Below are 22,601 nucleotides of genomic sequence, written 5' to 3'. Positions count from 1 at the left end.
CTTGTTCTCTGCGATAACTAAGGCATCCACACATTGGAAGCCCCAAAGCTCCGCACCATATAGGGCGCAGCCTACAGCTTTTGCAGCATAGATGTCCAAGGCAGGAGCAACGGGCTTAGAGGTGGAGGCACGATGTTCCCTCCCCAGTACTCCAACTGCCCTCTTATGGTTCAGCGCCATTTTATCAATGTGTGGCTGCCATTTAAATTTATCGGAAATTCTAATCCCCAGGTAGTCAAACTCTTTTACATGTTCCAGAGAGACCCCGTCAAGAGACAAGGTAGATCTGGACGATCTACTTGGGTTAAAGTAAAGAAGCTTGGTTTTCGAAGTATTTATTGCAAGGCCCCTCAGGTTACAAAACAAACAGAAGCGGTCTAACAGCTTCTGCAATCCTGCGGGAGTTTTTGATACTAACAGCATATCATCCGCAAAGAGTAATGCGGGGACTTTATCACCCGCCAGGACCGGGGCGTCAGTATTGATTTCGAGCAGAAAGGAGACTACGCCATTCACAAATAGCGTGAAGAGTGTAGGGGCCAGTACGCAGCCCTAGCGTACCCCTCTATTCGCAGGGATTTTATCAGTTTTTTGCTCCTGTGCCCCTCATCTAATACGGGCATAATTTCTGTCATGCATACGAGCCAAAAGATTCAGAATGGGCGAAGGAATCCCCATCTCTTCCAGGACCAGCCATAGGCGGTCTCGGGGGACCAGGTCAAAGGCGGTCTTCAGGTCAATAAATGTACTTTTAATATGGCTTCTAACTTTTATTACATATTGAATAAAATTGATGTCTTTTTATATTAAGTTGTGATTGTATGATTGATGATTACATGTACCAAATAATTGTTATTTGATCAAGGGGATCTAGTTTCTTTGGGCTTTGATGCCTTATTTCCCTCGTTTTCTCCAAGGGGTACCTCTCATCTTGTGATATACATGTAAACAATTCACCCCGGACCACCAACAATAATGGGAGCTCTCGCGGGTTGCACTTATTACCTCATAGTATTGACACCACATTCCTCCCCAAACAGTATCATAAATACACATTTCTTTTAGCAGAAATCCAACATCAAAAATATAATAAGAATAGAACAGTCTCACATGATATGGTCCTTCAGTCAGCAGGATGGCGCTGGATTTCTTCGCTGACAATATCGAGATTTTCTTCAGCCTCCCGATTCACTGAGAGGAGGGGGCTCCAGGTGGTCTGCTGGAGAACGCCCACTGGTCAGAGGTGCCTCCGGTAGAACACTCTCCTCTGCTGGACAGTCCACTTTGGGTCCATCCCACTCATCACGATCACGAAATGCCTCTCGACCAGGCCCGGGCAGGCTCACCTCAAGAGGAACCTCTCCTGCTGGATGAAAGATTTTGAAGAAAGACACATTCCTCGTAGCCACCACCACACCCCATTGTGCAGTGACTCGGGTACCATTCAGATGTGTGACAGTCCATGGCACTTTCTTATATAGTAGAACGAACTTGCTGTTAGAAGCTCAATTTTTTTGCAGAAGAACCAGATCACCCACTTTGATGACGGGTGGCCATGATCACTGCCGCTGACTGCTATGATCATTGCAGTGCTGGCGACGAGCTTGAATTAGCAGTTCCTGGGGTGACTCAGGACACCACATCGGATGATGAGGAATGGAGTCCGCAGTCACCCGTCCCATGGAAAGATGACAGGGAGCTACTCCAGTCGTTGAGTGTGGCTTTTGTCTATAGACCCGAAGCAACGAGAAAAGGGCTAGCTCCAAGGACTGTTAGCTGTCATGGGCTGTGTGACTAACTTTTTTTGGGGTGCGCATAACCCTTTTTACTTCACTATTAACTTGCGGCCACCATGGTGTTATTTTCTTGTGGGTGATTCCTAAAGATGACAGGTAATTTGCTATTTCATGTCCTTGAAACGGAGCACCGTTGTCGGTACGTATTTCCTGTATTAGCCCATGAGTGGCCATCACTTTCTCCAACTTTGGGATGTCTTCACTGGCCATCAGGGATTGTAGTATTTCCACATCAGGATGCTTGGAGTGGTCATCGATTAGCATGAAAGTGTGTCTCCCGTTCAAGAGGCTTCCAAAGTCCAAAATGATGCACACCCAGGGTCGGTCAGATCGAGGTTCTTTGATTATTGGGGCTGGTGGACTACTTTCCCCAGTAGCCTAACACCATTGGCATGACCTCATCACCTCCTCTACTTTTTCATCCATCAGGGGAAACCACACTTTGGTCCTTTGGTGGGTCTTGGTTTTCACCATTCCCTTGTGGCCACCATGCACCAGTTGGATCACCTGGTTGGTCAGGGCGGAAGGTATTACAAGGCGATAACCCCGCAGTAAGCATCTTGTAGAGTCTTTGTTGAGCTCCTGCCGGATATTGCACAAACTCTACATGATCCATTTCACTTCAGTGGTGAGAGCTTTCAATTCCCTCCTCGTGCTTTGCCACCATCCATGCTTCAGAATCCCTATGGCTCCCTGGAGACACTCATCTTGTCTAGTTTCTACTCCCATTGTCTTCATGGACAACGGAATGGGGCACGATCTGGCAGTGTCTTCAGCGTCATCCTCCTCAGCTGGAGTAGCTGCCCATGGGTGACTGGAGAGATAGTCGGCAGTGTTCTGCGTCCCGTAAAGGTACTCCATACAGCAGTTGTACCTCTGCAGCTGCAGCATCCATTTTTCAATGTGTGGGGGCGGTTTTGAGACTGTTCCCACAAATAGTAAGAGAAGCGGCTTATTGTCAGTGGCCATGACGAAAGGGTGCCCATACACGTACAAGTGGAAGTGGTGACATCCCCAGTGAATGGCTATGCCTTTTTTTCTATTTGGGAATATCGCTGCTCTGTGTCTGTCAACGACTGACTCGTGAAGGCCACCGGGCCCAATCTTCCTCCGCCCGACTCCGTTGTAGTAAGACTGCTCCTAGTCCCTTCGATCCAGCATCGACCGCGACCTTGGTCAACTTCCGAGGGTGAAAGAGTGCCAAGGTCGTGTTGGCGGTCAGAGCTTGGAACTCTGTCTTGTGCTCAGAATACCATATCCAGGGGACAGAGCTTTTGGTAAGCTCTCGGAGAGGTTGGGTGAGAGTGTTCAGATACTGGATAAATCGACTACAATAGTTGACCATGCAGAGGAAGCTTCATACTTCGGTGACGCTGGTAGGAGCAAAGACCAACTTCATTTCACGCACTTTGTTCGGGTCTGGAGTCACAGCTGCGGCCGAGAATGCATAGCCAAAGAATTGGATTTGCTATTTGAGGAACTCGCACTTGTCTCAGTGGAGCGTGAGGCCAGATTCTTTGATTATCTGCAGGACTTGTGTCAGACTGGCATTGTATTCAGCAACTATCTTGGCATTGATAAGAATGTCATCACTGACTTTTACCACCCCAAGAAGGTCCATCAGTAACTCATGGATCACATTCTGAAAGACTTCCGCCACGCTCGACACTCCAAAGCTCAGACGGATGTATCTCCTCAGGCCGATATGTGTGGAAATATTTGTGATGTAACGTGACTCTTTGTCCAACACCAACTGGTGATATCCAGATCAAAGGTTCAGCTTAGAGAACTGGCATGCTTCACTCAGTTCCCCAATCAGATCGTCAATCATGGGAGTAAGGTGGCTTTCTCTTTTGATTGCAGCTTTAGGACGCCTCATGTCAAAATAGATTCGAACCTCCCTCGGTTGCTTAGGCTTTCTACTGACCACTATGGGCGACACACAGGTGGTAGGACCTGTTACCTTCTCGAAGATCCCAGCATATTCCAGCTTGGCAAATTCCTTTTCTACTAGAGGCCTCAGGCGAAATGCTAAATACCGGTGCCGTAGGGCTACTGGCTGAACAGTGGGATCGATGTGAAGGTGTACTTCTTTTCCTCGCAATCTTCCAATATCATTGAATACATCCGGTAATTCGGCTAGAATATGTTGTACTGTTTCTTAGTGAATCCCAAACATGAATGTCACAACGGCACAGCAACCCAATAGCATGCACTGTCCATCTTCTGCCATGTATACCTGTGACCTTATGGAGTTGAAGCATGCGAAATCCTCGCCTTGAACTTTCCGCACATCAGTAGGGGTTTGTCCTGTCCATGTGCGAAGACTTTTATCACCGTGGTATCCAGCACTGGAGCGGGCTTTATCCCCTTGTAGAGCTCTGATGACATGATGTTGATGGTGGCCACGTGTCTATGAAGGCAGTGATGTCCTGCTCTTCAACCCGTATTTGACATTGGGGAAGTCAGCAAGACAGAGCTGCCATTCCTATCATGTACATGGTGTGGACTACCTGGTCTTTTCTATCATCATCGTCCATGTCACTGGTTCCACTTTGCGTTTCCGGGATGAGATTGTCTGCCAGCCTGGGACCTCTGTTCTTCCGTGGCCGGCACGCTTGTTCAAAATGGTTCATTTTTCTGCACCCAGAGCACTTTTTACCTCGTGCAGGACAGTCCAGTGCACAATGTGGGCTTCCTCCACAGTACCCATAGCTCGTGGGCTTCCCCGATTCTTTTCGGCTTGATGTGGCTGCTGGGTGTGTTCTCACCGCCTTAACAGGTTCTATCTTTACTGGCATGTGGAGGGCCTCTTTCCATGTGTGCTGCACGGGCTTGCGACAGTTCCTCAGTCCTCCCTAGGGTTAAAATTACGGCCATGGGCTTTCCCGACTCCTCTAGTATTCCCTCCCTGAATTTCCCAGAGGCACAGCCCTGTATGATTTGACCTCTAATTTCTTTCACCTCATCATTGAACCTGCAAGTGCTTGCTGAGTCCTTTAACCGAGCATGAAATGTTTCATTAGACTCATATGCTTGTTTGCGCGCCTGGCGGAACACAAAACATTCGTAGTCTTGGTTCGCCATGGGCTCAAAATTCACTGATAGGGCTCCAATTAGTGTGAGGTGAGTTTTGGGAGCTGGCTCATGCACCGATTTGGCAATCCTATTGATGTCTTTCCCCACTAGATGCTGGAGCATGGCCCTCTTCTGGTCATTACACACCCCTGAGGCTTCAAAGAATAGGAGTAGCCTTTCCACCCTCTCCTTCCATTTCAGTGCCTGGGCAGAAGGTGGGCCCTCCACCAGGAATCTTTCGATGGGCGGAATTGCAGACATGGTGCAGGCAGTCTCTGAAATGCAACCAAATGTCTCTCACACCCTTATTGCACTTGGGCTGATAAAAGCTGTAATGCCATCCTGCTGGGGTTCTCCCCCCCAGAAGAATCCCTCCTGTGGTGCTACTGGCAGCCCAACTCTGTATCCAGGGGTAAACAGAAAAGTCCCTCCTCCTAGTCTCTCTGGGCCCTGAGTCATGCATGGCAGCTCACCATATTATAGGCACTCCATCGTTGTATCCAGGCATTCACCTCCGTGTGCTCCAGAGCAGTGTGGCTGAGTCACTGTGCCACGTGTTGAGCCCTTGCCAAAACTAAGTGAGATGCTGCAAACTCTGCCATCATTGGGGGCACTCCGCCGAGGAGAATGTGACACTGGCACCTTCTAATACGAGTTGCTTGCATTGGGGCCGAAGTGCAAATGCGCATGTGCGCTCTGTGGCAAGAGAACCCAGGGGTGGTCAGATTGCGGTTCTGTGATTATTGGGGCTGGTGGACTACTTTCCCCAGTAGCCTGACACCATTGGCTTGACCTCATCACCTCCTCTACTTTTTTATCCATCAGGGGAAACCACACTTTTGCACGAGCACCGCGTGCGGTAGCCCCCTCAAAGCGAAGCTTGAAGTTTGGCCGCCCACCCTTATTGCCAATGTGGTGTTGCTGCACTCAACTTCTCAGCGGACACCTAAGGTAGAGTGATGGCACCCTCAGTTCCGGGCGCTGCAAAGTTTGCAGGCCAGTTTACAAAGTTTAAAGTTTCCACATCCTCAACCCTACCCAACCCATAAACTACTCCTCCCGCTCCTCCTGACTCATTTACTTACCCTTCATCATCCCCCCTTGCTAATATCTCTCCCCCCTCCACCCTCCTACCTACCATTCCCTCACACTCTCCCTCATCCCCTGATGCGCCCCATGACCTAGCTACACTCTCAACTTTCCCCCTTACCTCCCAACCTTCCCCACCTCCTCTTCCAACGACACCCATCTTACATACTCCCTTATCCACTCTAGCATCTCACTTTTCTCCAGGAACCCCATCCATTACCAATCTTCCTCCTCACTCACCTATCGTTCCCCTCAATCTGAATTTACCCCCTACCTCTTTTAATGATCCCTCACCGCACTATAATCCCCCCGACACCCCTCTCCAGGCTTTCCCCCCTGCCGTCCCATGCTATCCCCCACCTTGATATCCCGCACTCTACCAATCTCCTTAATCTAACTGATGCACTCTACGCATCAATTCCCTCCCAATTATTCCATAAAGTCGAACTTCTACTCTCATCCCTTGTATTAGAAACATCTTATCTCAGAAATGACATCTCTCTCCTCCTCAAAGTCCATCCGTCCAACCCAGTCCACACTTCTACGTTATCGGAATTACGCCGCACCTTCACAAGGCGTTGCGCAGCGCAAGACAACCACCAACGGACCTCCTACTGTAGTGACCTCCACCTGCACCCCTCTCCTCCCCGGTAAATTCACGGCCCGAGCTAAGCATAATGACTACTCTATTAGCACCACAACTAACAACCTTAACACATCCTCTTCGTCACACCGTGACAATAGCATCCTACCCTCAGGAACCAACTCTTCAAATAACCCTCCTGGCCCTCCCTCTCCATCGTCGCTCACCATTCCCTCTCCTTCTACAATACCTGTTCGCTTAAATATGAACAGACTCCCCCCGCACCCAACATCTCCTAGGCTTCCTCAAATACTTAGACCTATCCCCCCCTGTCCCATTACCCCTCCTCCTGCCTCTACTCCCCTCCGATGCATGTTGATTAACTGTAGATCTGCCTCCTGCCACACTACGGAGAATGCTGAAACCGTCCTCAGTGAATATTGACATTGCATTCCTTACAGAAACCTGGCTCACCGCCCACCCCTATCCTCGACATGCTTGTCCCTCCAGGCTTCTCAGAAAAGATAGAAACGAACAATTAGGTGGATGACTTGCCTTGATCTTTAAAGACAAATTTGACATATCACCTGTCCTGCTCCAAGACCCTTCATCCTTTGAATACCTTTGCGCTGACCTCTCTTTTCCGGGCTTGCCCTCCACTCGGCTACATACCATCTATCACCCACGGGAAACTGCCTACCCTTCTCCGAAGAGATGACTGAGCTTATTATTCAAGCATCGATCTCCCACTCCAAGAATCTCTTCCTGGGTGACTACAACATCCATTGTAACAAGAATGATGATCCTGCCGTCACCCTTTTCAACGAAACCCTTGACATCACGGACCTGACCCAACTCTGCCTTGCCCCCACTCATAGCAAAGGCGCCACCCTAGATGCTATCCTTACTAACAAGGATTTGGCCACACGCTCTAATGTACTTCCGGTTGATTGGTCTGATCACCACCTCATCCTCTTCTCCTTGAACTGCCCCTCTACTCCCCCGCACCTATCAGCACTCTTCCCATTAAACCCACTCGTAGCCTTCACCTCATCCCACCTGGTGAACTCAAATCCACAATTAAAGCTCGCCTACTTCTTCCCCACTTCTCGTAACACCAATCATCTCACTGATCATTACAACTCCTCCATTCTCAACGCCCTCGACCTTATTGCCCCTATTAAACTCAAAAAACATCCACTCCAAGTCCTGGTTCAACGCCGACCTCAATAACGAAAGACGGACCCTTAGACATTCAGAATGCACCTGGAGAAGTCATCCCTCCTCCGAAAACCTGGCTCTACTTAGAGCCAACAGAGCCCTTTACAAAAAACATATCTTCAATGAGAAAGCAACTTTTCTCCGGTCTCAACTTGACCAGGCTAAGAACCGTCCCAGAGAACTATTTAACATTGTTAAAAAACAAACTTCCTCTGCCCTCCTAAACTTACAGCCTCAGTGGAAAGATGCAAAGAAATTGCCAGTTTCTTCTCTAATAAAGTCAACACCATTGAACCATCTTTCCCTTTCCCTCCTCTCTCTCTCCACCCTCCTTCCCCCCTATTCACCATCCCAAATATCTCTAACTCACCCTCTTCGACTGCCACTCATTCTCCCTACCGACTACCGCCGCTCAACCAACTCTCCCTCCCTAGCACCGCCAGTTCTCTTACTTCCTCCAGCTACACAAACCCGCCCAACCCCTACTTACTAGCACCCATTCTGTTTCTTCGTTGACTAATACCCTTCCTAAAAACAATGCTTCATGGAGCACATTTAATCCTATTTCTGAAACCTATATCATCAATATCATCTCAAAACTCAAACCATTGTCTCATTCAAATGACCCCCTCCCCACCCATTTAGTTAAAGAACTCAAACATATCATTGGCCTTATTTGGTCCGATATCATCAACTCCTCACTCTCTTCCGGCTGCGTTCCTGCCTCCCTTCAGCTTGGCCAAATATCCCCCATTCTAAAACACATCAACAATCTGCGCCCTATCTCTAACCTTTCCTTCTTCTCTAAAACCCTAGAAAAATGTGTTCTGTCCCAACTAGATAACCATATCTCCTCTTTCAATTTACTCAACACTTACCAATCTGGGTTTAGAAAGGGATGCAGCACAGAAACAGGGATGCTCAATATAACTGATGACATTTATCGCTTTCTTGACAAAGGCGAATCCTCACTACTTATCCTCCTTTATCTCTCAGCTGCCTTCGATACGGTACACCATCCCACCTTGCTGAACACCCTTAAAGATTGCTTTGGTTTTGAAGGCATTGTACTAAAATGGTTCATCTCCTTCCTCCAGAATAGATCTCAGCAAATTAAGCTCAGTCACTGCCTATCCAATTCCCAACCCATCACTCTCGGGGTCCCCCAAGGGTCTATCCTCTCTCCAACACTTTTCAACCTCTTCATGGAACCCCTCACTCTCATTCTTAAACAAGCCAAAATCAGTTACCACCTCTATGCCGATGATACACAACTATACTATACGATTAAATCACACAATGACATTCTTCACCTCAATGACACTTTATTGAAAGTCCAAGCCTGGTTTCACCTCAATCATCTTAAACGTAATCCTAAAAATAAAGAAATCATCCTTTTCACCCCTAAACACAACTACCTCCCCATTCAAATCTGGATCAAAGACATCAATTCCCTTAATTGCCCCCTCTCCACCTCCAATTCTATCAAATCCCTTGGTATCAGTATTGATCAGAACCTTACTCTCATCCCCCACAGAACACAGCAAAAAGTGCTCTTTTCACCCTGCACCACCTCAAAAAAATTAAACCTTTCATTCCTGCTGATGATTTCAAAATCGTTGTTCAATCTCTTGTCCTATCCAGGATTTACTATGGTAACGCCACTCTGGCCGGCACCCCCAAAGCACACCTGGCACCGATTAAATCTGTCCTCAACTTAGCTGCTAGACTGATCGCTGGCTGTAGAAAATTTGACCACATCTCCCCTGTCCTCAAAAATCCTAACTGGCTCCCAATTGAAGGTCGATCCACATACAAGATAGCCTGCATTATACACATAGCCCTTCACCAAGACACCCCCTCTTACCTTTCAAACAAACTACATAAAGCAGTAGGTACTAGATCCTTGAGAAGTGCCAACTCCCTTGTCCTTATCCCTCCTAAAATCAAATGTTAAAAGACCCAATCTCGTGCATTTTTAGACAATGCACCTACAATCTGGAACTCTCTTCCCAAAGACCTTCGCTGCATCCCCTCCTACCCTCTCTTAAAAAAAAGACTCAAATTACTTCTCCTCAATAAATACTGGGGCTCCTAATCTGTATCTATCCTGAATCCTACTTAACACCCCCATCTCCATGCTCAACTCTCCCTTTACCTCCTTTTTCCGCTCTCCTGACCCCTCTACTTACCTAACGCGTTTATTCTATTTCTTTCTTTTTCCACTGTAATTTATTTTAATGTTTATGTATACTCGAAAACTTTATATTGTACTTAATATGTGCCTGTTTATGTAAAGCGCTCTGATACTCTAGGGTCCAGCAGCGCTATATTAAACCTTTTAAATAAATAAATTAAATAAAGGTAGGGGTGAGTTATAACCGAGCTCTTGTGTGCGCGCCAACTTACGTCACATCCTCTCTAGCTCTATTTTATTAACACCCCCACGTGACCCCTAGACTGTACCATGGGCTAGAAAGTCTTGGGGGCGTGTAAACAATTCACCCCGGACCACCAACAATAATGGGAGACCTTGTGGGTCGCACTTATTACCTCATAGAGTCAACACCACAGAACCCTCAACTGACCCCCAGAACCTATGTTCACTTTCTCTCCTGTCCTTGGCCATCCAGCTGGGCTGTCACTCTGGTCACCTTCTCTGCCTAACCCTGTTCACCGGTTCAGTTATCCCTGTGCCAGCCTGTTGAGATGCATCTATGTTAACCTTCTCTGCTTTCTCAGTGGCAAACTACTTAGATGCATCGCTGTTAACCTCCTTTCCTATCCCTGCGACAGCCTACTAAGTGATGTATGTGCCAAACAGAGCTAAGCATTTACAATGTACTCTGCTGCCTTTGTGCAAACTATGCTGTGACTCCAAAAAAGCAAACTTTCAATCAGACCTGTGTCAACTAACTGTGTTGTACCTGTGGTCTGCAAGAGACAGTGGTCACTGAGACAGTGAAGAATATATATGCAATGAATATGGCCTCAATCAGTACTGTTTTGTAGCCAATATCTAGCCGTACAAATGCGATTTCAATATGCAAAATAGTTTCAATAGAACACAAATGCAAGTCATATAACAGTGGAATACAAATCTGTATCCGTGAACCCACATATCAAACATACAAACAAAGTAAAAAGGCTCAGGCAGTTCACGGTTGTTTCTATAGGGTAATACATGAATAGAGAAACAACAATGATAGGAAGGTTACCTTTACACAAATTACATACAAGAATCACTGTCTATAAGGTTGACAACTATGTCGATAACGTTTCGATCCTTATCTGTAGGATATTGGATCATCATCAGGACGATAAAGTATCTGAAAACAATTGCCTGTAATTTACTGTAACTGCAGTAAAGCCCAATGGGTGAGGGTTCATTAAGAGTCTCTGAGATTGAGCTTTACTGCAGTTACAGTAAGTAACAGGCATTTGTCTCTTGTAAAAAGTTAGTTCCCAAGGTCCCTGACCGATTCTATTTGGGTTCCCTTGTTTTGTATACATACCTGTGGTCTACGTGACTGTGCCTACCAGAAAAATCCATCTATAGCCTATTGTGCCAAACCTGTGACTATGAAATGTCACACATAAGCAGCCTGAAACCTTAGCAGCTTTGCATGCAGTGCTGCCCTGCATCAAATTGTTGTAAATAAGCCCCACAGAAGCATGAACCTTCTAGAGTTTTTAGATCGCTCTCTTCAGCTGATCTTGTCTTGAGGCTATATGTCAATAGGCTTCTCTTCCTTGGACTCTCACACTGACCTCTTGGAAACTCTTTCCACTCAGCTTGATCCCTTAAGACCATAGTCCAGTCCTCCTAGGTACTGATCCTGTCCTTTGTTCTGCATTCCTGCACTATTATTGGCTTTAGAACAACTTCTCGCAGGCGGCTCTCCTATTTGGGAATTTTCTCTGCTCCTCCAGTCTCAGACCTTTCCCTACGTTCTAGGTCTACCAACTGGTTTGGAGCCTGCTACATCCAGGTTCTTGGTTATTTTCTTCTATCCAATCCCCTTGGATCTCTCAAAGATATGATCCCAAAAGTACCAAGAATGGTCAGTCTCATTTCCTCTAGCACTAGTCCTTGATGGGAGTCAGGCCACTTTCTCCACGTACTCTATACTGTGCTGCCCTGGCATGCCCACCCTTGGCTCTCCTGCCCACCCCTGGCTCTCTCACCCTGCACCCCAGCACCCCAGCACCTCACTGTTTGTTATGCATCACTGCACCGCCTCCTTCCTTCGCCCGTATTGGTGTCTGTTACATCTACTGTTGTGGTTCATTCTATGACAGTAGAAACTATTTTATGCAGCTCAACTCTCTCTCTCCCATTGACGTCATTTGGTGGATTTTATGTAGTTGCAACCCACAGCTTGGTCATTGTGAGGTTTGACACCGACTTTGCCACCCCCTCCCCCATCCGGCCTCAGAAATGGCAAAATTGGTGCCAGGAACAGAACACATACAGTGGCATCATTGGCACTATTTACGTTTTGAAGCTTCTGCTGGGATCCGGACATCCTTCTTTCGTTTCAATGAAAAATACATTCATTGAGTTTTCTGGGGGGATCTTGGTTAGTGCCCGCCCCCCTTGGTAGCGCCCCCAGCTCTAACAGAGACAGTTAAAGGACTTCAGTGGTATGTGTAGAGGCAGTGCTAGCATCCATCCATGGATTGTACTGCTGCTGGCTCAAGGGCCACTCTTGTGATGCAGCAGTAGAGTTGATCCTGTTTTTGATGTCTTTCATTTAAACCACCTAAGAGATCACCTAATGAGGGCCTCTGCTTGTGAGCTTCCAACAGTAGAACATGTCTCCTTTTGCTTCAGCATTCTGTTAATTATAAAAGAAGGCTAAATTCAGTCATAATAAAGGCACAGAACCATTCCTTTCTGATTTGCATAACATATGCAAAAAGGGAGTATTGAAAGATAGGATGCCAGAGCCAAGCGGCGGTTTTTATGGATTTAGTTCAATAATGTGCAAAGCAGTGCTGTAAAAAGAACAACAAACTGCAGCATGGGCGTCAGCCTGACTACAACAGGCATGTGTTTTGAGAGCTATAAAAGGTCTTGAATTCAGCGGCTACTGGTGAGCTCGGTGGCGAGTCTGGACAACAAATGAACAAAGTTTCAAGAAATCGTAAGTAATCAATCCTCCTTTCTTTCAAAATGTATAGATTTTAATATTGGTAAGTTTGGTATGATGAAGTGTGTGTCGGATTTCACCTGGAATTTTTACATGACGCCCAGGCTGAAATAGAGACACACACACACGCGCGCACACACACACACGCACACCCACACACACACGCGCGCGCGCACCCACACACACACATACACACACACACACATACTTTTGAAGGCCTTAAACAATGTTTTATTTGAAAAGTGGTGTGTTTTAAGTTCCCCAAACAATTCACCCTCTTCTCTCTCTTTCTTTCCACTGGCCCTTAAGCCCCTCTCATGTCCTGCTTTTCATATAATGTGGTTTAACAAGATATCCCAGCGTGACTGTTGGGAAATCCGAATCTCACCGCCCCCCAATCTTATTGACCAGACTCCGCCCTTGGCTGTCACAAACCCGACAAAGGGGTAAAGCTCGTCCACAAGGTCACCATGTCACACACTTTAAAAGTGTTTCTTTCTTTAATTTCTGCAACATATATAAAAGCATTTTTATTGTTTCATATATTTTGGAACACAAGCTGAAAATTCTTTATTCTTCTCATAACTCTCAAAGTGAAATGATCCCTCCTGAGTAAATTTGTTTGAAGATCATAACATTTTTCAGATTTTGTATCTACAAAAAATGCTTATTTGTTGTGCTACCTTACGACCATAGCTCTTTACAGCGAGCAAATGTGAATGCCAGAATGCAAACATATTTTTAAATATATTTTAATCATTCTTTTCAAAAAATACATATGGCAGGTAGTTATGACTTGTAGAAATATTAGAGTTTTGGATATCTTATGTTTTAACAATTTTGATATACAACTGAATATAGAATGTTGTTTCTGTATCGCCTGGTGAGGATTAATTGAATTTTTTTATTTGTTTTCTGGTCGTTTTGATTTGGGGGATGTAGGATTAGTGTTTTGCTACCATAGCAAACCTTTTAGGTGCGGTGGAGGAATTCATCCCAATCACAGGTAGTGATAATGGGCCACATGCACAACTATTTCCTTTTGCGACTCGCAATATGCAAATTTTAGCAACTTGCAATTTGTGAGTTGCAAGAGGAAATGTACTAAGGTGTCTCAGCCACATTTAGCGATTCCCAATGGAGTCACACGTGGCCTGCCTCATCAATATTCATGAGGGCATGGATGGTGCCCTGCTGGGGCAGCAGACCCCCTCGTCTGTGATTGTTTTTTAAATGAAGCAACATATTTTTCTAAACTTCAGACCATTTTCCTTAAAGGAAAACAAGACGCGTTTCAAAAACAAAAATGAAACCTTTCAGTTTAATTTTTTAAGAGTAGGCAGGGGTCTGTGGGACCACTGTCTGCTCTTAAAAACGGTTTCACTGTAAATCACAAAAGGCCTTCCAGTTTGTGACTGGCTTACCACCTACTTGAAGGAGGTAGTAAACTGCAAATGTTTTTCGTCTGCATTGTGATCTCAACACAATCATACATCCCCCTGTGACTTGATATTAGGAAGGTAGGCCCTTGGCGTGCCCCTTCCTAATGGCAACTTGCAAACCCTAATGTGCAAGTTGGTAATATGTTATCGACTTGCAAAATAGGGTTGATACATGCTACCCCCCTTTTTAGCCATCATATATGACCCAAATCTCCTTTTGCGACTGCTAAAAATGGGTGTGCCTGTGGCCTTTAATCTCTTCTGCCTCCCATGATAAATTTCTACATGCCTTTTTTGTGTGATATGAGACTTACTTTCCACCAGTTCTAAGTGTCAGCCTCCATTATTGTTACCACGGCTTGTTTGCCAACAAACCTCTCAATTTCCTGCGGACATTGCTCTTTTCATTCTAACAGGAAACCATTACTGTCCCATGGAGCAGATGTCAGTGCTAACTATCTCCTGCATGGCTGCCAATTTGGCTTCAGATCCCACTGCAGCACAGAAACCGCTACTCTCCACATCATAGACAATGCCCCATTGATCACAAATGAAGATGATGCTGCCTCCTGATCTTGCTTGACCTCTCACCTGCCTTGAACACAGTCGACCATCCCACCCTTATCCGCACATTAGAGTCTTGAATGGGATTCAAATGCAGTGTCTTTTACTGGTTCTACTCCTGCCTTTCCCAAGAACACCACTTTGCTCAAATGGATACCTCTGAGTTCAAAAAGATTCCTATCACCTGAGGAGTCCCCCTGGGTTACATACTTACCCTTGTAATCTTCAATCTCTGCATGGAGCCGCTTATTAATGTACTCACAGAACGCAGCATTAACATTTGTCAACATGTCAATGATACACAACTCTGTAAAGTCAGCTCTGCTACCGGCATCCAATGCCTCAAACACTTCCTGCTCATCGTCCATATCTGGATGCCTATCATCTATGTCAGCAGCGGCCCGTGGAGGGAGTTACGTGGGGTGGTGAGGCAGGGCGGGGGGTAGTAAACACCTGAATATGGATGAACGGAGGTAAATAAACAATTAAATAAATAAAGTGAATGTCGTTGCGCACGCTCCATTTCATTTTGCGATGCAGCACGCACAACGAAACTCATTTTATTTGTTTAATTGTTTACTTACCTTCCTTCATCCTTATTCCGGTGCTTACTACCCCCACCCTGCCCCTCCCCGCCCCACCTCACCGCCCCATGGAACTCCCTTCACGAGTTGCTATTGGTCTAGGTGAATCTCAACCCACCCACAACTGAAGTCCTGATATTTGCCAAAAAGAGCAAATAAGAAACAGTACAATATTAGCTAAGAAATAAGAACCATGCCAGTTCAAACCCCAAATTTCACTGAATGCCAAGACACTTGGATACACTCTGGACACCAACTTCACCCTCAAGGAAGAAAATTAAAAACAACACAAATATGGCCTAGTACCAGCTTTCTCTTCTGAAGAATGGCCTACCATTTCTTCCAGAAAGTGACTTATGAACTGCTGTTTAAGCCTTCATACTCTTGTGTCTGTGTTACACCCTGGTCCATGACCTCCCAGACTCCACTGTAGCACCCATTAGAGACATCCTACAGGCTGCAGCGTGTCTCATCCAGGGCATTAAGAAATATGCTCACATCACCCTCCTACCCTCATACTGATGGCATTCCATTGGCTCCTCTTGCCTGACTGCACAATCTTCAAAACCAGCTACATAATTTGCTAAACTATTCGTGACCAGCACCCTGCTTACTTTTCAGACAAGCTCACCATCTCTAGTGGTTCTCTGCACAACTACAGTCAGAGCACCATCAGACTGCAGACTAAGATTTGTAAAAAATAAATTAAAAAAAACAAGGCATGTGGCCTCTTCCATCTATCCACCCAAGGACTGGAACAACATCGAAGCATCCATCACTACTACTACAACAATGCTCCAATTTAGGAACGAGTTGAAAACACATCTCCTTAAAGAACTCTACATCATAATGCATTAACGATTCTTATCCCAGCAACATCTCCTATCGCTTGTTGACTTTATGCTTGTCTTTGGCCCTGTGTGAAGTTCTTCTGCATTTTGGCTAGGCAAGTACATTAGAAATACCACATAGATACTACATGCATTAATGTATACAAACCTTGTCAATGGCTTGGGTCACGCAGGTGTCCTTATCAAAGTTTGCTCATTCAATTCTTTGATCCAGCACTCTCATAAGTGTATCAAATTAGCTGTGGGTACCATTTGAACTCTGACCCTTCTAGTACGTTCTCTTGATTTCCTGCAAAATACTTGTCTTCCTGAGAACATTAAGAACATTGTCTAATCAGTCAGTCAGTCAGTCAATTGGTCTTTATTTCGATTATCAAAATCATTAAAGTCATCATACATCAGCAATTAAAAGTCTAACAGGTTCATATAAAAACTTGTAGCAAAAATAGATCACAAGGATAAAACAGTGTTAAAACTAGTCAAACAAGATAAATATCAGTTTACATGAGCCACTAGTGTGCCACATTGTCTAATCTGCAAAGGCCCAGCCCTATGTCTTGGTAAATCCCTCCCCCTTTCCCTTCTTTCAGGCTTATTGCTACAGAAGGTGACAATACCACTATTCAACTGTGTTAATTCCCAGATCTTTAAATGAACCACAGTGTTCATCATCACACCCCGTCCAGTTTAAAGTTTATGTCGGGCTAATGAACGCCCTTACCTATGAGTAAGGTTGGGTAAACATGAGTGGACTGCCGTGCCAATTCATACCATTTAGTAGATTCTTTTCGCCCTGACATAGATCAAACACATGCAGAATTTAGCCAACCAACTGCCCGTAAGCTATGAACCGCCTGCTTCCAGGGTGTTCGGGAAGTTCTGTGTTCTGTAGCTTGTGTTACAGAATGCACAAAATTCTGGAAATCCATCCATTTCCTTGGCTCACCTGCAGAGTAAACTTGAGATTTTTAGGGCTTATTTCACTGCAAGCTAGGACTGAAAAAAATATAAAGTTCCCCTACTCCATGATTCCCCAAATGTTTCACTAACGACTCCGTAAAAGCTGAGTCATCATTATTACCTATACTAAATGATTCCCAGCAGTCGATCTGGCTGGGTTGGGATCTTAGTTCATCGTACAATCGTTTTCAGGCAGCATGTGAGCTGGGCACGGTTTAAAGGACAGCGACTGGCCACAGCTGGCCCTAGCCTCTAATTAGGTTGTGTTAACACACCACATTACATGCAAGCTGAGTGAGGAAGGCTGCTCTGCACACAGGTAGCTTTGAGGCAGACATGTTCGAGTCTAAGGGGCATATTAACAAGACACAGGGAAAATTAACGCTAAGGGCGCTGAGCGTTAATTTTTTTAACGCCCGATGTTGCTGGATAATATCGCCTGGTTATCGCGTTATTAATAGTTCTAACCGCCTAGGCGCTAAAAAATCCATCGATAGCAGCATTTTGGGAGGTTATTGCTGGTAATGCAGTGATAAAACTACAAGGTTAGGGATATCCTTGTTGATAGCCCATGGTGGACTTAGCCATGTAATCCACCTCCCATTGGATTACATGGCTAAGTCTGAAAATTAGCAGACGTAAAAAAGCACCGTTAACCGTGGTTAGTGCTGCTTTTTTGTCTCTAACAGGGTTAGTGTGAAGCTTGATAATAGGAGAAATGTTGCTTAGCGACATTTCTCCTATTGTTTTGCTCTGGAACGACCACTTTGCATCTCATTAGAGATGCATAGGGAAGCGTAGTGAAAAATTGTGCGAACATGCGATTTTGCATGTTAGCACCCTGTTGTTGATAGGGCAATATTCTTAGCTCCGCTTCTTTGGTGTTTAAAGCCAAAAAAGTGGATAAAGCCCTTGTTATTATGCCCCTAAATTGTTATAATTCTGTTGATACCTGATAGAAAAGGAGCCTTTTGTTTTGGGTAAAGTGCATGAGCTGAAGTGTTTTCCTAGGTGGATGGGGGCAACAGGAATAGAGTGTGGACTTCTATGAAGGACTTCTGTGGCACTTTTGAGCATCAGAGCCAGGTCAGGAGATTATCAGGGCTGGGCATGTTGGCACGCTCGGAGCATGTACATTGAAGTTGCAGCTTGCAAGGGAAGAAGCTGTGATGCAAAGGCTTTAATGGGCTAAAACACACTTATTAGCTCCTTGCATTGATGACTGGAGTGGTAACCTGCGAAAAGCACTGCACTCTCTCAGAACTTGGTCCAACAGGTACTAAGATAGTCTAATTTAAATTTGCGTCTTGAGTCGTATTTTTTCCCCATGTAGGTGGTCTGAGGCTGGGGTTATTCAACAGCTACATACAATCCCACATGTGTCTGTTTGAAAGATTTAGCTCTTTGAAGCAGGTTGGTACCAAAAAAGTCCTTAGTGTGAACCAGGCTTCTTCAATTACCCCCTTGTTGTTGGTAGATCCAGTGCTTGAGCTTGCTCTTAGCCAACTCACTGTTGCAGCTGAGGAAGAGACTGTAGATGGCCATGCCGCCATTGCTCAGACAGGGGAAGCTAACGCACAGGGCTGCAGAAAAGGGAAGTAGTCTTATCTTGAAAGGAGTGGGCATGTGGGAGGGGGTGCTTCTTTCCACATTATTAACTGACCACACAAAGCAGTTCCCTGGAATACCAGGAAACTGATAAACACGCGTTGTGTTCGGGACGTGCACAGGGCCGGACTGGGAACCACAACCACCCCTGGCAAAGTGCTCAGCTGGCCCTCCCCTCCCCACTCAGGGGATTGGAGGTGCCGCTGAGCTCTTTGCCGGGCAGTTTTCGGCCGATTTTGGTACAGGGGCGATTTTGCAGCTATGCTGCAAAAACAGCCCTGTAACAAAAACGGCCCCCAGGGGCCCAAAACCGGACCCCACCCATGCGGCACACTGGGCAATTGCCCAGTGCCCGCTATGACCAATCCGGCCCTGGACGTGTATGCTCACTGGTCTTTCAAACTAAGGGCCTCATTTACAATATTTGCCCTAGGGCAGCGTCACAAACCTTCCAGCTGCAATGCCCTACGCCAAAAGAAAAGGATAGGAATGCACTGTATTTATCAGATATGGCGCATTCCTGTCCTTTGCGCCTGCGCTGTCACACACATGGCTGCTATGCCCCAACGCTTCCTTGCACCATGATGCAAGGGTGTCTGCGATTTAGGGGTGCATTTGTGCAGGAACAATAATCAATGGAGGTGATTTCCTCTTTCTGTGTATGCTTCAGAATGCAGCAGACACAGAAAGAGAAACAAACAAGGGCAAATAATGATATTTCTCCTTGTTGCGCCTCGCCTACACCACCCCTGCAGAGGCATAGGCTTTTGACGCATTCCCAGGTTTACGACATCTCGTAAATCTGGGGATGTGTCCGATGCCTTTGGTGTTGCGTGGGAGCACCCATCGTAATGCCCATGGCACGCCTCCCTATCGCACGGTGAGGCAAGGCAGCGACTTGCCCGGCTTTGCCCCAGTCCATATCTAAAGGCCTTGAAAAGCCACGCGGGGTGGCTTTGTGTACCCCTGTAGATATGGACTGAGAGTGGGCACTGCCGCACCATCACTACAGATGACTTTTCAGTGGAGAAGGAGCCTTGTAAATGAGGCCCCAAGTCTGGTCAGTTGCATGTCAGTATCTCTTTAAAGAGATAATGTGTTTAATATTTATGTCTGGCCATTTTGAAAGATTGTACTTGATAAGAGCCTTCATGCATACATGTTGGTCTATGCGAACCCGGAATGATTGCAGATAGGAGATCTTATGTTAATGTTAAAGTCTGCAGACCTAATGAGTGTGAACATTTCCAGTCAAAGCACAGTAAAGGTAGTGGGCTTAATGTCTTGACTGTGAAGAGTGCATGGTAGAGACAGTAGTTGTTGATGAAAAACTGAACGTAAGTTAGCAGTCCTTTGGTAATATATTGCAGTTTTAACATACTGAGACCTGCAGGTGCAGAAACAGACCAGGTCTGTGTGTTTCATTCACTCTCTCTGATACATCCATAGGTGCAGCTGCTTCGCACCCTGGTGTCACCTGTGAGTCCTCTGAGAGCCCGCTCCACACTATTGTCCCCACTGTCATGTTGCACATATTTGTGTTTTTTAATATATTATTGTGCAGTGTGTTGTTTTGTTTTCCTTCTTGTAGTAATAGCACAGGCCGGACATTGCTTTATTGTGTTATTGTTGGGGAGTAACTGAGTTTACGTCTTTCTAGCCCACAGCCATCCCGAGTCCGCCCTGGACGGCTGGCCCCCTCATTCTGAGAGTCAAGTGCTACAGAGGGTACTTGGTCCCTGGTATTAGGATCCTCGGTACAGAAGTCTCAGGACAGCAGGGGTAACCCCCCTACCCCCCCCCCCATTGATACAGCGCGAGGCGAGTAACTTGTGATAGCCCTGGGACCCTCACTGAATGCCACAGTGATGTCTTCAATAACGCTGCGGACGAGAAAATAGTTGCTCATGGATGTATGTATATACATTTAGAAAATGTAAAGCCACCTAGCAGCTGTATGCTGTACAGAAGAGAAGGTGCCAACAGGAGGGCGAGAGACCACATTGCTGTAGCAAAGGATGCTAGAGGGGGCATTCCTCCAGTATGTAATGAAATACCAGTATTTGTAAAGAACACAGCTACCTTCAAAGTGGTGTCCCGGCGCTGGGGGCCCTCAGGAAGATTAATCAAGGTATTGTCCAGGGTCATATGGTGCTGGACTAACCTGCCGCCGGAGATGGGGATCGAACCATAAACCCTGTGTTCCGGAGTAAGGCATCCTGGCCGCTGCGCCACACCTCTTCCATTTGGTACCTGGTGTATTATACAAGTTCAGTAGCCATCTCAATACACCTTTTCGCCTGTTCTATCGTGAAGGCATTAGTCTGGCATATGTTAATGTAAGCCGAACTTTTTGAGCGCACGGCTACCCCAAAGGGTGTCCCGGCGCTTTAGCAAAGAGGCCCCTAGAAACAAGAAAAAACCAAAGGCAGGCACACTCCAGATATCGCGTGTTACTTAGTGAAGAGCAAAGTCTTCAACTCCTTCCTGAAAGCCAGGAGGTTGGTCGCTTTCCGAAGGGAAAGTGGGAGCTCATTCCACAGGCAGGCTGTGACGTGTTGGAAGGAGCGACCTCCCATCCGGACACGTTTGACCACGGGCACCTCCATTTTGGCCAGTTCCTTCGATCGTAAAGACCTCCGTGGTACATAGAAAGCAGTGCGCTTCCTCAGATAGCAGGGACCAATCGCATGGAGAGCCTTAAACGCCAACGTGAGGAGTTTAAATTTAATTCTCCCAGCGATTGGCAGCCAGTGCAGCCTAGCTAAGAGCGCTGAGGCACTGGCTCTCCTGGGCAGGCCATAGATGGCTCTGGCCGCCGAGTTCTGTACAATCTGCAGCCTGGATAGCAGATACTTAGGTAGGCCCGCAAAGAGCGCATTTGCATAGTCCAGGCGTGATCCCACTAACGCCTGAACTACATTCCTCCTATACTGCAGTGACAGCAGAGGTAGAAATTTCCTCAGCATCTTGAGGATGCTGAAACATTTCCCTGCTAGTCCCCGGATGTGTGGACGAAAAGAAAGATCATCGTCAAACACCACTCCGAGATTTTTTACCTGAGCAGACGATGTCTCTGGGGGGAACATGTCCTGGGGCCACCACGACTTCCAGCCCGGGTCTGGGGCACAGCCGAAAAAGAGCAGCTCAGACTTGTCTGAGTTGCATTTCAGGCTGTGCCGCTGAAACCACGCAAAGACTGCACTCAGACAGTCCTTGATTCTGCCGCCGTTGAAGACCTCTCCCTTCCTGCAGGTGAACAAGAGCTGGGTGTCATCAGCGTATGAGATGACCCGGGCCCCAAACGCCTCCGCTACCTCCGCTAGAGGGGCCATATATATGTTGAAAATGGTGGGGCTCAAGATAGATCCTTGAGGCACCCCCACCTCCAGCGAAGGCATTTCGGCCGAGTACGGCGGAGCCCAGATCACCTGTCGGCGGTCGGCAAGAAAGGATTGAAACCAGTCCAGCACCGTCCCTCGCAGACCATTCTCCTTGAGTCTTGAGAGAAGGCCGGCGTGTGGGACGGTGTCGAACGCCGCCGATAGGTCCAACAAGACTAACATCGCCTTTCCCCCGTGATCGAGTGTCTCCCTGATGGCGTCGGTAACCTCTACCAGCGCGGTCTCCGTGCTATAATTTGCACGAAAGCCGGACTGGGAGTCATGC

At 46.5% G+C, this 22,601-nt stretch overlaps 1 protein-coding gene across 3 annotated transcripts in view; it reads left to right on the top strand.

Moving 5' to 3' along the window:
- LOC147701195 (free fatty acid receptor 3-like) overlaps window positions 1-22,601 on the top strand; it is a 161,411-nt gene that overhangs the window by 49,041 nt on the left and 89,769 nt on the right. For 2 of the 3 annotated variants that reach the window (XR_015297164.1, XM_086928594.1), the window contains exon 1: window positions 12,866-12,917. The exons of the other annotated variant lie outside the window; for it this stretch is intronic. The gene's annotated coding sequence lies outside the window, so the exon portion shown is untranslated. Of the gene's footprint in view, window positions 1-12,865; window positions 12,918-22,601 lie in introns of those variants that run through there. 3 annotated transcript variants of the gene reach the window in all.

Source organism: Lissotriton vulgaris, chromosome 7 (genome assembly GCF_964263255.1).
Source record: "Lissotriton vulgaris chromosome 7, aLisVul1.2, whole genome shotgun sequence".
NCBI lineage: Eukaryota > Metazoa > Chordata > Amphibia > Caudata > Salamandridae > Lissotriton > Lissotriton vulgaris.
The sequence above is the reverse complement of the archived record's forward strand: the minus strand, read 5'-3'. Positions and strand labels throughout refer to the sequence as shown.